Source organism: Neovison vison, chromosome 11, assembly GCF_020171115.1.
Source record: "Neovison vison isolate M4711 chromosome 11, ASM_NN_V1, whole genome shotgun sequence".
NCBI classification, from domain to species: Eukaryota; Metazoa; Chordata; class Mammalia; order Carnivora; family Mustelidae; genus Neogale; species Neogale vison.
This window is the reverse complement of record NC_058101.1, coordinates 161862346-161878389: the sequence shown is the minus strand read 5'-3', so window position 1 is coordinate 161878389 and position 16044 is coordinate 161862346. Positions and strand designations below refer to the sequence as shown.

Here is a 16044-nt window from a genome sequence, read left to right as displayed (position 1 = left end):
CCTTCGTATCTGTGAGTCATTTTTTTTTTACACCTATTTCTTGATATGCTAACTCGAGACTCTATTGTAAGTGACGGTGTGTGTCTTTATCAGGACCATCTTACCTTCTCACAACATACAACACTTTTAAGTTCTTCAATTGGCTACATTTGTAAATTTGAAAACTATATGTAAACCTCTACTGGTTTATCAGATAGAGACGATGAAGAGCTTCATCTTTTAATATGAGAATATTAATATTAAAGTCTGTGCTCTTCGCTTTGGTCTCTCCCCCTCCCCCGCAACTTTGCTATCTGTACTTCTACTTGAACATTGTTAAGGTGGGAACCTTTATACTGTGTTCTATATTAACCAAAAATAGTGTTCTTTTTTTTTTTTAAGATTCTATTTATTTATTTCACAGACAGAGATCACAAGTAGGCAGAGAGGCAGGCAGAGAGAGAGGAGGAAGCAGGCTCTCCACAGAGCAGAGAGCCCAATGTGGGGCTCGATCCCAGGACGCTGAGATCATGACCTGAGCCAAAGGCAGAGGTTTTAACCCACTGAGCCACCCAGGCACCCCCAAAAATAGTGTTCTGTGCTTTGTCTATGATGATTCCAAAAGTCAAAAACAAACCTGTGATGTTTAGATTCTTATAACTATGTAAATATTGTTCTCTGCAGAGGAAAGATATGCTATATTTCCTTTCTTGACCATCTTCTCGATCTCTTTGGAGTTTCTCATTTCACTTCTCTGTTTTTCTTTAGTCGTGGCCTTTCTCATGCCCTCCGTTCGCCCAGTTTCCTTAACACAGTACAGGGACAAGAAGATTTCTTTAGTCTCAGAGCCCCTTTACTCCCTTGCTGCAGTCTGATTGATGGTCTTCCACAAACCCAGGCATCCCGGGTTTCTTTATTTTCAGTCCTGGTTTGCATCCATTCCTGGGTCACATGTTTTCTTCTTTCTCTATTTGAAATTTTGTTTTTGGACTGCATGATGGCCCAATTCCCACCTCCACCCCCATCTACCTTCAGCTCAGGACTGGGCCCCACGTCAGGCTCCCTGCTCAGCGAGGCATCTGCTTTTCCCTCTGCCTCTGCCACCATCCCTGTTCATGCTCTCTCTCTCTCACTTTCTCCTTCTCTTTCCTAAGTAAATAAATAAAATCTTTAAAATAAAATAAAATAAAAATTTGTTTCTGTGAAACAAGTGAGAGTCAGGAGGTAAACTTCCTGAATCCCTGTGTGTCTGAAAATGTGTGTTTGCCCTCTTACTGCAATGACACTTTCCCTGAGTATTTAAATATTTTCACTGATTTTTTTGTATTTGTACATTCACTTGTATTTCTAAGAGTGCTTTTTTATTATCTCTTCTTTTTAAAAAGGACTTTATTTATTTGAGAGAGAGAGAGAGAGAGCTTGTACCCAGGAGCTTGAGCAGGGGGAGAGGCAGTAGGGAAGGAGCAGGGAGGAGGGGCAGAAGGGGAGAAGGGGGTGGTAGCAGAGAGGGAGGAAGAGGGGAAATAATCTCCAGAAGCTCCAGTGCTGAGCACAGAGCCCCAGCTGGGGCTGATTCTCACAACCCGAGATTGGAGCTGAAACCAAGAGTCTGACACCTTAACCCACCGACTCACCAAGGACGCCTCTTATTCTGCCTTTATCGCAGTACTGATTCTTGTCTTACAGGCATAATTAGTCTTTAATTTCTTTATGAACAGTAATAAAGTTAAAAAAGAAGCTGACTTCAGTTTTACTGGATTACTGTTTCCTCCAGGGTTAGATTTTCCATTTCCTTGGTTTTCTTCTCTTTACAAGGGTTTCTTCAAAAGTCTGCTTTCAACAATCCACGATTGTTTATTCATATTTAAGACTAATAAAATGGAGGCACTTCCTGGGAGACCTGTAGATCTGGGTGGAGTTTGAATGATTTTTGTGACAGGATGAGATTTGGCTTCTGTAAGTTGCTTAGCACCACCACCGCCAAAAATGCAGACAATTTTATTCTGAGGTGCTAATACCCACGCTTGTGTAGTTCTCCCTACACAGGTTGGTCAATTTCTCCAGAAAACCTTTCCTTTCCCCCTAGTCTTTATGTCATGAGATGAGGCTAGGGGAGGGGATGTGGTCCACATGCCTGAATGGCCACAGTCCTGCTTGAGGCTGGTAACAGGAATTAGGGCTCAGGGAAGAGGTCTAACATTCCAGAAGACTGCCCATCAGTCTCAGGGATCCGTGACCTCCCGCACGCCTGCCCCCCTGTTTGATCTCCAGTCTCTGCAACTGGGGCCCCTCCCCAGTCCTTTCCGGGCAGGTCAGCAGCCTCCTTCCTGTGGGAAGTTTGCGGGTGCACCCTGCAGAATTGGGGCTTGGCTTTGTTCACTTCACTTCAGATGTCACAATCCTTTCACATGCAACTGACTTTCCTAGCTGTGTTGAACTCTCTTTGTCCCTTAAACTGTTGTGAGATTATGTAAATTTTAATTTCTCAATCATCATGTTAATGGTGTCTCAGCAGAGAGGATGAACATGCTCAGCTCACATCTTGAGTCAGGCAGCTTTCTTATTCAGTTTTTACATCTCATGTGTAGAAAAAAGTTTACTCCACATTTCCACCAGCCCCCATCTAAAGACCAGTGTCAGATGAGTTGATAATCAAAAGCAGTAAGCATCAAGGGCCTAAAAATATATGTCTCTGTGGGTGTGTGTGTAGATGTGTGTGTATTTCATGGGCTATATTTTCTATTTATAATTTAAAGCCATACCTGTGTACCGTCTGTTTCTTGGTAATGTGCCTTTTTAAAAAAATGAATAACAGGGATGCCTGAGTGGCTCAGTGGGTTAAAGCCTCTGCCTTTGGCTCAGGTCATGATCCCAGAGTCCTGGGATCAAGCCCCACATCAAGCCCCACATTAAGCCCCACATCAAGCCCCACATCAAGCCCCACATCGGGCTCTCTGCTCAGCAGGGAGCCTGCTTCCTCCTCTCTCTGCCTGCTTCTCTGCCTACTTGTGATCTCTGTCTGTCAAATAAATAAATAAAATCTTTTTTTAAAAAAAGAATAACAGAATTTTATTGGAGAAATTCTAAGCAGGCATACCAGCTTCTGGAAAAATCTTTTTTTTATTATAGCTTATAGAAACATATAAAGAATATTTTAAAAAAACACATCTATCTCTTGCTTATCTGTAAAGTATTAATATTTTTGACAGATTTACTTAGGATCTTACAACAAGAAACTATGAGCACAAAGATCCCTGCTCAATTCTCCTCAGTCCCTTTGCTCAGAATCCTCATCTTTCTCTCCCAGAGGCAACCAGTAGACTGAGTTTGGCATTACTCACTCCTTTGTATGTTTTTGAAATTCATATCTATAAGCAATTTGGGTATATCTATAATAATATAGACATATTGGTCACTAATAAATATAATCATATGTTCTTTTTATTTTTTTGAGAGAGAGTGAGAGAGCACTCGCTCATGCACATGCAGGGGTGGCGGGGTGGGGGGGGAAGGGGGGTGGATGGGGCAGAGGGAAAGGGAGAGAGATAATCTGAAGCAGGCTCCACACCCAGCACAGAACCCAATGTGGGGCTTGAACTCAAGACCCTGAGATTAGGACCTGAGCTGAAATCAAGAGGCAGATGCTTAACTTACTGAGCCATCTAGGCACCCCTACAAGCATATGCTCTTTTCCTTGATTTGGTAATAGGCTTTCTTTTCTTTTCTTCTCTTTCTTTTTCTTTTCTTTTATTTATTTGACACAGAGAGAGAGATCACAAGCAGGCAGAGAGGCAAGCAGACAGAAAAGGAGAAGCAGGCTTCCTGCTGAGCAGAGAGCCTCATGTGGGGCTCAAACCCAAGACCCTTGGACCATGACCTGAGTCAAAGGCAGACGCTCAACCGACTGAGCCACCCAGGCGCCACTTGGTAACAGGTTTTCTAATGTTATCTTATCTTTACATTCTTGTAATCAGACAGATAGATAGATGACGAATGGATGGATGCGTGCAGGTGTAAAATTGTTACATCTTTCTGGTAAATAGTTGCTTTTTTCATTATGTACTTATAATCTTTACTCCTGAGTAATATTTTGTAAACAGCAGATAGCTAGATTTTGTTCTTTTCATCTACTCTGATGCTCATTTATTATCATTACTAATATACTTAGATTTATTTCTACTATGTTGTTTTATGCTGTTTACCCTGCTTTTCCTATGCTTGTTTTTTTTCTCTTGTCCTGCCTCCATTTGGATTAGTCGGGTCTTTTTAAATTTCTTTTTTCTCTCTCTTCTGTTTTAACAATTTTAAACATGTTATCTCTAACAGAAAGTTGGCATCACTGAAATCTAAATTTAGTCACTGCCAAGGACCCAGTGTTGCCGATCAGCTCCCCCCTTTCCATCAGCCCATTCAGGCAGCCATAACAGGCTTTGTGTTCCTGGGTGCATCATTTCCTCAATGAAAATAGCCACTTAGTTGCAAGATCTTGGGAGAAAGATGCTGGGTTTTAAGTTCAAAGTCTGCTATTCCTATCCCAGGCCCACAACTTACTAAATGGAGGGTCCTGAAGAAATAACTTCTGAGTTTTAATTTTCTTATCTGGACACAGAGTCAAGTATGGCTATTCATGTGTTTAGAAGGTGAAGGAAGATAATTAGTATATGTGAACCATTGCAGTATTTGGATAGTAATAAGTAGATGATTAATTTTTGGCAGTTTCTCAGTTGGCTTGTTTTATTTTCAAGGTCTTGATCTTGAATCCTAAAAGACTCATTAAGTTAAAAATGACTTTATCTTTTGATTCCTCTGGAGGTAAAGGTATATTGTTGTTTATTTAGTATAGTACTTATCATTCATTTTTGTGTTGGGTACAAGACATCAGCACCAGTTTCCAGCTATAATCTTGTCTGTCATCTTCTGATAGACATCAAGCAATGGAAGTTTGTGAATAATTTATGTTCTCTTCTTTCAAACTGGACTGTTAAAATTTCCTCTGCTTTCCCTCTGCTTGCTAAGTCTTCCTGGAGTTACACAGATGTAATAGCTCAGGCTTGATCTTGATGGAGTAAACATTCAGACCAACAGGGAGCCAGGAACGGGTCCATTTTACAGTTCACTTCTTTTCTTACTTCAACTTGGTTGCTAAAAGGAAGCAGGAAAAAAATTCAAAAGGCAGGCTTCTCCAATGAACTGAGAACAATTTAATTCAGATAACCGAAGTGCCAGTTAGCTCACTGTAAACCCCATCCCACCAAGTCAGAAGGTATTAGCCTCCAAGGAGACCCATAAGACTCGGTAGCCCAGATTCTGTTAAACCCACAGTAGATCATCCAATGACAGCACAGACCCCTGAATGAAGATTCAAGTACAGCTTTAGAGAGCACTAGATGGGAAAGCCTTGGCTTCAATCTGTTTGATTGATTTTCATACACTTTTCTGTTCATTTATCTATATGTGATCTATTAAGAATGAATTAGGTTAGTTGAATCTTTTCAAGAAATTTTCTATATCTTTTTTTTAAAGATTTTATTTATTTATTTGACAGAGAGAGAGAGATCCCAAGTGGGCAGAGAGGCAAGCAGAGAAAGAGGAGGAAGCAGGCTCCCCGCTGAGCAGAGAGCCCGATGCGGAGCTCGATCCCAGGACTCTGGGATCATGACCTGAGCCGAAGAAGAGGCTTAACCCACTGAGCCACCCAGGCACCCCAGAAATTTTCTATATCTTTAAAAAGAATCTTTAACATTATTTCTGAGGTCAAAACAACTTTTGAAAGGTATCAAAACAACAAGACCGACATCTAGTGGCAAAGTGCATATACTGCAGGATTAATTCAGGCTTCTAACTGTCACCAATGTCTGTGCCTCTTCCTGAGAGAAGTATTTGTTTTCAAAAACCAGGATTCCTAGAGAATAACCCCAAAGACTAAAGTATTAGTGGTAGAAGGCTAGGCATTTGACTGTGATATAAGGGACATACAATGGGGGGTGGGGAATGAGGGTGACTTTTTTAGTGCTTATTTAATTTATATGATAACAGCAAGTGATTTCCCAGCTTATTTTTAAGAGCTCTCCAGGGTGAAAGTTGCTCTACCAAACCTTGGAGGAATTTTATATCCAGTGTAAAAGATATGATTTCAATATCACTGATAATTGTTATTGATGTTCTTGGCCATGCAGTCGAGCTGTTATTGCTTTAAATAAACTTCTAATGCAAAAATTAACTTCTAACCAGGTAGTTAATTACTTAATATATTATTTTTGCCACCAGACTGCCTTAGTAAATAAATCTGTTTCTTCTGAATACATAAAGCTCATTAGGAGCACTTACGCAGAGCATTCCTCATCACTTACATCTCGGCATCCTTATTATTCTGATGCATAAAATTGTTCCGGGGGCCAAGGGAAGATTCAGCGTAAAATAGGAGCTCTGAGACTATCTGAAGGGCCCTAGTCATGCTAGCGTGTTCTCAGGGATCCCTGCCTACCACCTTCCTCCTCTTTCAGAGCCCTTCTCTTTGCTCAGCTACCTGAGGCCCCTTTTTCTCTCCTGGCCATAAATACAAAGTCTGCCAGAGCCAGACAATCATAAGATTCCAAGCCAGTTTAAGTAGCAGTGGGAGGTTAAAATATCTCTTCCTGGCTTACAAACCAAATGCAAACTTCATCCTCCAGCTGGCCTCCTCTTGCCGGTTTCCTCTAAAGAAAGCGTAATATCATCCAAATGTATGTGTCTGTCCATCCATTCCCGGAACAGAATAGGAGGGTCCATGAAGTCTACGCGGCAGTCTCCTAAGCTGTACTTCTAATGTTGCCTCTGACCTGCCTCTAATGGGGAACTGGCGGGCTTCTGTTGCCCTGTCTCAAACCAACCCCCACCCCCACCCCACACTGGGAGAATGGGACAATTCTCAGTAAACAGTGCTGGGTATTGTTCAAGGGTTGTCACTCATCTGGTCCCATTAGCCTTCATTATATGTACTTTGTTCAGCCCACCCATCAAGAAGAAATGGGGTGGGGCGCCTGGGTGGCTCAGTGGGTTAAGCCTCTGCCTTCTGCTCAGGTCATGATCTCAGGGTCTTGTGATCGAGCCCCGCATCGGGTTCTCTGCTCAGTGGGGAGCCTGCTTCCTCCTCTCTCTCTGCCTGCCTCTCTGCCTACTTGTGATTTCTGTCTGTCAAATAAATAAACAAAATCTTTAAAAAAAAAAAAGAAGAAGAAGAAGAAGAAGAAATGGGGGAGGGGGACATTTAAACAAATGGCTGTTTCATCAGGTTTTTGTCATTTTCTGGCTTGATATCTCTTGCTTCAGTTGGTCAAGGGCAAGGAGCCATGACTTAGCCTTTATATGGTATTTCATTGTTTGCCTAATAATTTTCTGTATCTGAATTTTGATGTTAAAATTAGCATCAGGATGGCTTAATAGAAGACCCAATGGTGTAGTTATGAACGTGGCTCCATAACTGAGCACAAATTACTTGTGGGAGAACAGGCACCCAAGGTCCTTTGACTCTTCAAAAAAAACACTTACTCAGGGGCATCTGGCTGGCTCAGTCAGTGGGTATAGCATGTGACTCTTGATCTTGGGGTAGTGAATTCAAGCCCCACACTGGACATAGAGCTCACTAAAAAACAAAACCAGACAAAACACAAGTATCCAAAGATTTCCATGCCTCAATTTACCCTCAATCTCAGGCCACCCACCGTCACCAAAGGAAACTGGAGCAAAGATCTGGCATTGTCCTCAGCCCCTACTCAACAGCATTCTCCTTGGCCTTTCATTGTTTTCTCTTACCCCCTCCCAGGAGGTGCCCCCAACCTCCCTTTGCATCCCCCAGACTGAGACCAAGCTCTGTGGTCTGACTCTCTCTGCTCAGCCATCACCAACACTGTTCCCTGCCTTGCCTTCTCCCCACCCTTCAAGACTGAATTCAAAAGTCAGCTCCTTTCTCTCCTCTGAACAGCCGTAACTCAGCCCCCACAGCCTTCCATTGTGTCTTAGAATAATTTCCTTACTTGTCTCATTTTCCTTTTTTGCAGAGGTTTGCTCAAGGGCTTGACTGTTTATCTCTTTCACTTCTGAATTCACCACCAAGCCTGGTATTTACTAGGAGTCGAGCAAATCAGTGAGTAAAACATCTTTTAAAAAGGGCAGAGATCCAGTGACTTTAATTTTTGGAGCCTCTCACAGGGCCTGTGTTCACTTTCAATCCTCCGCTGCAGCAGGAGAGGAGAACAGGGCTTCGCCCTCTTTAGTGGAAAATGTATGATATCTCATTCTCCCATATCCCTGACAAACGATTTCCACCCTCCACGCCCTCTCCAAGTTAAGATGGAGCCGTAAGAGCCGATCTTGAGGTATATTGGAGAAATGGTCCGTGACTGGCATAATTAAGTGGTTGGACGGTGAACGATGCCGCAGTGCAGGCAGCCAGCAGCTCCTGCACCCGTGAACTCAGCGGTAGGCAGAGCAGAAAGGCAGTGGGGAGAGATACAGACTGTCCCTTCGCTTTCTCCAAGGCAAAGTGCCCTGGGATGCAGCCCACCCCGCATCCCAGGCTTGCGTTGCTCTATTAGATGGGCTGGTTGGGCATTACGATGCCTCCTGTGGGATTTGGCTTCTGTATGGTAATGAGGGACCTCTGTTTCAGCCTCATGGTAATGACTATCGTGTACTGAGCTCTGCCTGTGCACCTGGTACTGGGCTGTCCTGGGAAAAAGGAACTCTGGTTACTAGCACTTAAAGACAAGAAAATGGGTGTTCTGGATGTAAAAGTAACTTGGCTTAGGTCACAGTTGGTGAGTAGGAGAGGTGAATTTTGAAATTGGGTCTGGCGACCTCCAAAGCCGATGATCTTAACCTGTGTGCTCCTGCCTTTTTTGAAGGAGCACTGAACAGAGGATCATTTGAATCTAAACTGTGTCTGTGATTTGCCGTTAACCTCGGAAAACTCATTTCATTCTGTCCTCAGCTATAAAATGTGCTTTTCCGCGGTGCCTACCTCCTGTGTCGCTCGACTGAGATCATGGTAGATAAAAGGTAATAAATAAACTACAAAAGATCAATCATTTCTTTACTTATTAAGAGCTTACTATAAATGAGGTATATACCAGGTCTTCAAACTGAAGAATTTGAGTTCACAGTCCCTGTCCTTGAAGTATTTACTGCCTAGAGGAGAAAGACAAACTGACAATAACTATTATAGTAGCTGCTATGCTAAGGGCATAAAGAAGGGGCAGCTTCTTGAACTTGAGGGTGAGAAAGGAAGTGTCAGGAATGCCCTGCCCCCCACCCCCAGCAACCAGATCCAGAACTCACCTAGTGCTTAACTATGTGCTACTCATTATGGTAAAGAGTCACATGAACTATTTAATCCCAACAGCTGCTCTACCTTGAGGCTTCTCCTCTTGTTCCTCCTTAACAGATGAGAAGATGGATGATTACTGGGTTTAGGGTGCTCTCTCAAGGTCACAGGGACAGGATTCTGAGTGAGGTCTGTCTGATATCCAAGTCAGCGATCTTGGCCACCGTACTGCTGCAGATCTGCCTTTCTCCGGAAGCCAGGAACGACCTGCGTCTTGACGAATGCATATCCAATGGTCAGGCAGTAAGGAAAGGTATTTTGGATAGAAGGGATAGCATGCACCCAGCACAGAGATGACAGCAAGAGGAGTGTGTGGCTCAATCTGGCGGGAGCTTGGGATGTGTTGGAGAGAGTACTGAGAAAAGAAGCCAGAATGGGTATGGCAATTAAGCGGGTGCCTGATTGAAAGCGCTCATGTATTATCATTAAAGCTATGAACCTTGGCTTTTCTGGTGGCCCATTTAGGCTCTCAGGAAGAAATGAGATTCATTAGATGTCTCTGGTCAGCAAACCCTGCTCATAAAAGGGCGCTGAGAGAGAAGAGAAGAGAGTTTGCAGGACTCCTGGTGTATTTCTCTCCTTGTGTGCCTAAAAACATTAAAGCAGTCACTTGAACTAATTATGGTGTGAAAGATCTATCAGAGCCAAACATACAATTTGCAAAATTGCAGTACAGTAATAAAATAAAATATCGAACCACCGAAGCACTCATTTTGAGAATGGTATTTTTGACAGGTTTCTGTGTTAATGCACTTTTCCATTCCTCGTCCGAGCTGGGAGACGCCAGAGTCTTGACCCTCATCTGGGCTTTGCATGACCGAGAGTGTGACCTGCTGATGGGAAAGAAGCCTGGGCTTTGGCAGCAGCCAGGCTGGCTCACAGTCGGTCTCATCCCCTGACCCTTGCTCTGACCCAGAACATGTCACTTAACTGCCACAACCCTCGGTTTCCAGGACCGTGACTGGAGCCAACTGTAATGCCTCCCAGCAAGGGTGGTCAGGAGAGCCAGCGATACTTAGAATGCCCGTCACAGTACGAGTACGTAGCACGTTGTCAGACTGCAATAAATGCAAACATTGTGATCATGGAACCGTGAGGCTTCAGCTACAATCTGGATCCCTCCACCGCACAGAACATATCTGCTCCACAGAGAAGGAGTCCAAACACCGGTCCCACCCCCAAACCAGCATCGCAAAGGACTTCTCTGCCAAGAAGAGCAGGGAGGGGCATTATTACCTCCACACTGCACTCCAGCTCCAATCAGTCTGTGACATGCTGAGCCCAGTCATGCAGCAACCTGCTGTCAGTCGGCGCCACAGCGACTTTCCCTTTTTGACAGTCATGGGCGTGGTTCCTCCACTATCCTTCAAGCTCAGCTCTCACTGCTATCGTTTTAAGCCAATAGCGGTCGGGGATGGGTGGGAGGCAGGACTCACCCGGAAGGACAGGGCAGAATGGCAACAAAGTAACATTATGAAGCATTCTGGGTTTTTAAAAAATATACTTGCAGCCGAGGATTTAAATTGAGCACATGCCCTACAAGGGACTCCTGAAATAGGTCATTGGATCTCTGCACTTTCTGTTCGACATTCACTCAGCGTCCATCAACAACTACCATGTGCCTGGCTTTCCGGAAAATAGGGGTATTAATAAGAGACTGACCTAGCCGGTTTGAGCTGCTATAACAGAATACCGTAAACTGAGTGGCTTAAACGACAAACATTTATTTCACAGTTCATTTTGCAGTTTTGGAGGCTGGGAAGTCCAAGATGAAGGTGCCAGCAGGTTTGGTGTGCGGTGAGAGCCAGAGCCCATTTCCTGGCTTGTAGATGACACGGCAGATATCCCTATCATCTACCAGCAACCTTACCTGCAGAGGAATTATATCATGTAAGTAAATTATCTTAAGTCAAAAGAGAAAAACAGTGAATACTGTAGGACAGAAAGAACCAGCAAGATTGCTCCCAGGATTGAGAAAGATTATCTCTGGTCAGGGAATCTAAAAAGGTACCTTGAAGAACCAGCATTTGTGTTAGGCCTTGAAGGATGGCAAGGCTGTCCAGGAAAGGGGAACACTGCGAGAGGGACAGAACTGGAAAATCTGGGAGCACGGTGTAGTTTGGTTAAAGCACACAGGTTTGGAGCAGCTCACAGAAGCTTAATAAAGATCCGAGGACTACTTTTGAGTAGGTGGGTTCCAGGAAGTGTCCACTGGCACCAAGGGATGGGCTGGACAGGAATTGGTGGGGAGGAGAAACCGAGGCAGAGAGACCAGGGGGAGAGCACTCTGCCCCAAGGACTGGAGGACCCTGGGAGCCTCCACCTTGTATTTGGATTCATTTATGGAATCAGGTTCTTGACTTCTACCATGGGTTCTTGTGATGCATACTCTAGAACTCTTGTGTTCGTAAGAACATCAACACCCAAATGATGAAATATAGTGAGAGGAGGAATGGAGAGTCACCAGGAGGACTCTCCAAGGTTATAGCCCTCTTCCCATGGGGGATTAAAGAAAACAGATCTCAGCCAATGAGTTAACGTATAACAAGGTGAAAGGAACCATTCATTTAAAATGTCCCAGACTTCCGTCTTGAAAAATGAACTTTCTTGACCCATTGGTAGGTCTTAAAGACCTAAACATCGCTAGACTACAACCTTAGTACGCCTTAGCACCGCCATTTTAGGGGACTCAAAACATATCACTGGCTATGGAAGTAATGGGGTTCTGTAAAAGCCATTGCGTTCACAAAGATGTGGGAAATACTTGGAAATTATTTTCACTTGATTTTTTTTATATGTCTCTTAAATCTTCTTTTAAGTTTAGTAAAAACTACATATCAATATTTCCCATTTTAGCCATTTTTGAGGGTACAGTTCAGCACATTCAGTATGTCTATGTTGTGTAACTATCACTACCTGACGGTTCTATTTCCACAATGCTTTCATCTTCCCAAACTGAAACTCTGTCCTCATCGAACAATAACTCCCCACTAGCCCTCCCCCAGCCCCTGTCAACCACTATTCTACTTGCCATCTCTATGAACTTGCCAGTTCTGGGTACCTCACCTAAGTGGAATCAAAACATGTGTCTTTTTGTATCTGGCTTATTTCACACAGTGTGATGTCCTCAAGGGCCAGCCATGTGGTAGCCTGTGTCAGAATTCCCTTCCTTTCTAAGACTGAATGTTCCATTGTATGGAGAGACCACATTGTGTTTGTCCGTTCAGCTGTGCATGGACTGGGTTGTTTCTCCCTTTGGCTGTTGTGAATAATGCTGCTATGATCGTTCGTGTTCAAATACCTGCCTGAGCCCCTGCTTCCAACTCTCTTGGATAGACATCCAGAAGTAGAAGTTCTGGCTCATATGGTAATCCCATATTTAGTTCTTTTGGGGAACCACCCTACCGTTTTCCGCATCATCTGCACCATTTTCCATTCCCACCACCCGTGCGCGAAGGTTCCAATTTTTCTGGGTCTTCACCAACACTTGTTACTTTGATTTTTTGTTTTTGCAATAATCTCCTAATGGATGAAATGTGAAAATTTGATTTTAAAGTGGGGCAGAAATACCTATTCTTTCACAAGAAGTGACCCAGGAGGGGAAATAGACCCAGCCCATTAAATGCTTTCTAAAATCCATTTCCCGGGATGCCTGGGTGGCTCAGTGGGTTAAGTCTCTGCCTTCAGCTCAGGTCGTGATCTCAGGGTCCTGGGATCGAGCCCCACATGGGGGTGGGGTGTCTCTGCTCAGCAGGGATCCTGCTTCCCCCCTTCTCTCTTTCTGTCTGCCTCTCTGCCTACCTGTGAGCTCTCTCTCTCTCTGTCGAATAAATACATTTAATTTAAAAAAATAAAATAAAATCCATTTCCCTCTGCCAAGCGGCCTCCTGGGACATTGTTTACTTACATACTTACAAATACCTTGAGGTGGTTTCCTACCGTATGTCCTGTAGGGTGAGAAAGGTCCTGCTTTCTTTGGTCTCATGATGTGGTTCTCAGGATAGTCAGCATGCGGCGGGGGGGTTGAAAGAGCACTGGAGAGGTCAGAGGGTGCCGCCCAGTAACCCTAACTGTGGGGGAGAGACAGCTGTTCTCTGCACCTGCAGAGCCCACATCTGAATATCACAGAGATGGCCTCTCTCATGGGTAAGAATCTCCCCTACGACTGAGAATGTGTAAACACTTACTGTTAAGTACCATATCTTTTCCACTTTATATGAAATGTGCATTTTTGTGGCGCTTGTGCTCACAACCCCGAGCTGAAGGGTCGCACTCTCCATGGAAAGAGCCATCCTGGTGCCCCAGGAGTTTTGCATGTTAAAAGAAGACTCTGAAGACCAGTAATTCTTGAAAATACTAGGGTTTATTCTGAGTCCAAGTTGATATATTTTTTAGTATTTAGGAACTATAAAAATTGAAATAATGTATAATCTGAGAGATAATCAATCTTTAACATGTTAGTATGCATTCCTCTAGTCTTTACTCCACTCAAGCTCCTAAAATGGTATTATATTATTTGGTAGTTTCCTTTTCATCACTTTTACAGCAGGAATACATTTACTGTTTGTATCTTATTAAGTGTTCTTTGTGTATATAACATCTCATTATAATTATATGTATTTATATTCATATATCATAATTTATTGTATCTATGTCTTAATTGGGGGGAAAAAGATTAATACAAAATCACAAATTCAGGGGTGCGTGGGTGGCTCAGTTGGTTAAGTGTCTTCCTTTAGCTCAGGTCATGATCCCAGGGTCCTTGGCTGGAGCCCCACATCAGGTTTCCCCTGCTTCTCCCTCCTTCTCTCTGCACTACACAACCGCCCCGACCCTGCTCATCTTCTGTCTCTCTCTCTTTCTCAAAGAAATAAGTAAAAATCTTAAAAAAAAAAAAAAAAGACTAAATCACAAACTCAAACATCACCCTCCCCAAATACAACAGACCCTCACTTCAGTTCATGTGCTATGTAATTATTAAAATTCTTGAACATCATCTGCACCACTGACTCCACAATTTTCCCTCTCCTATCAACCCACTCTCTTGTCTTTTTTTTTTTTAAGATTTAAATAATTTATTTATTTATTTGAAAGAGAGAGTAAGCTAGAGAGAGAACCCAAGCCAGGAGGGAGAGGCAGAGGGAGAGAGAGAAGCAGGCACCCTACTGACTGAGAGAGAGAGAGCACAAGCAGGGGGAGCAGCAGGCAGAGGGAGAAGCAGGCTCCCCGCTGAACAAGGAGCCCGATGTGAGGCTTGATCCCAGGACCCTGAGACCACGACCTGAGCCGAAGGCAGTCATTTAACCGACTGAGCCACACAAGCACCCCACTTTCCTGTCTTGATGTCCACTTTATTTAGTATATTTGCCACAATCTACCACATTCAGCTCTGTCCACCTCTCTCTCTGCTGCGTGATCGTGAAGGTAGCAAAATTACAGCTGTGGATAAACCCAGATATCTGACTTTTTGACCCCAAGTTCTGGTTTGCTTGAATGTTACTAAAGAGAAGACAACTAGACTGTTACTTTCTCAAATGAGCACTCAACACGGATCAGACATTGCAACATGGTTCCTTAGTAAACTTGTTCTCACATTCTCCACCGATGAACATTTCATAATCTTACTTTAATCTTCAAAATTCCCACCCATACTCTACCCATTTTTCCTCACTTTCAGATACTCTCTCGCATTGCATAAATGCATTTATTAATGAACAACCCTTTATTAAGCACCTGCCAGGAGACAGGTCCTGTTCAATCACTAGAAATACTGCAGCAAACTAAATAAAGTCCCTGTGCTCATCTGGTTGCCTTTCTAGAATTCAAAGTATCAAGTAAGCACATAATATATAATGATGATGTGTGGCATCAAATACTGAAAAGAAAGTTAAAGCAGGGTAGAGAGTCCATGAGAAAAAGAGAAGAGGACTCTAGACAAGGTTCTCAGGCAATACCGTAGTCAGGTAGAAACCTAAATGCAGTGAGCAAGTTCTTTGAAGCCCCACTCAAATTACTCAACGCCTCTTCATGGCTTGCTTCTCAGCCTGCATTCAATGCCTTTTGTAAAATGTCCCAAACTTTCCCTATGCTTCAAACACACCCAGTGGTGTTTCCTGATTTCTCTGTTTCTTCCCATACACGGTTCCTTTTTTTTTTTTTTTAATTAAGATTTTATTTATTTATTTAACAGAGAGATATAGAGCAAGAGAAGGAATGCCAAGCAGGGGGAGGGGGAGAGAGAGAAGCAGGCTTCCTGCAGAGCAGGGAACCTGATGCGAGGCTTGATCCCAGGAACCTGGGATCATGACCTGAGCCAAAGGCAGATGCTTAATGACGGAGCCACCCAGGTACCTCCCTACCCAAACAGGGATCTTTTCCTGGAATACCCTTCCCTCTTCCTTAAAGATCCAAGTCCAGTGTTCCAGCATCTGCTCTTTCCTAATCACTGAGCTCACCCACTCTGAAATTCTCTCTTCTCTTGGCTTTCATGACCCACCCCTCCCCTAGTCTTCCTTCCTCCCAAGCAGCCTCACTTCTCCTCTCTCATCCATGCTCCCTGGATCTCAGCCACTCCATGGCTTAACATATCATCTCTGTGCAGTAAATCTGAAATTTATATCCCCCCATCCACACTTCTTCTCTGAGTGCAAGGTCACTACATCTGTAATTAGATTTCCCCAAAATTTACATCTCTGAAGTTTAAG

The 16044-nt window shown here is 43.5% G+C and overlaps 1 long non-coding RNA gene across 1 annotated transcript; it reads right to left on the bottom strand.

Moving 5' to 3' along the window:
• Positions 1-7565: 7565 nt before the first annotated feature.
• LOC122919207 lies at positions 7566-10699 on the bottom strand. Its single transcript, XR_006386766.1, has 3 exons — positions 10577-10699; positions 9368-9553; positions 7566-7600 (listed from the first exon to the last, which is right to left on the bottom strand). It is a non-coding gene; the product is annotated as an uncharacterized LOC122919207 (long non-coding RNA).
• Between the last annotated feature and the right edge of the window lie 5345 nt (positions 10700-16044).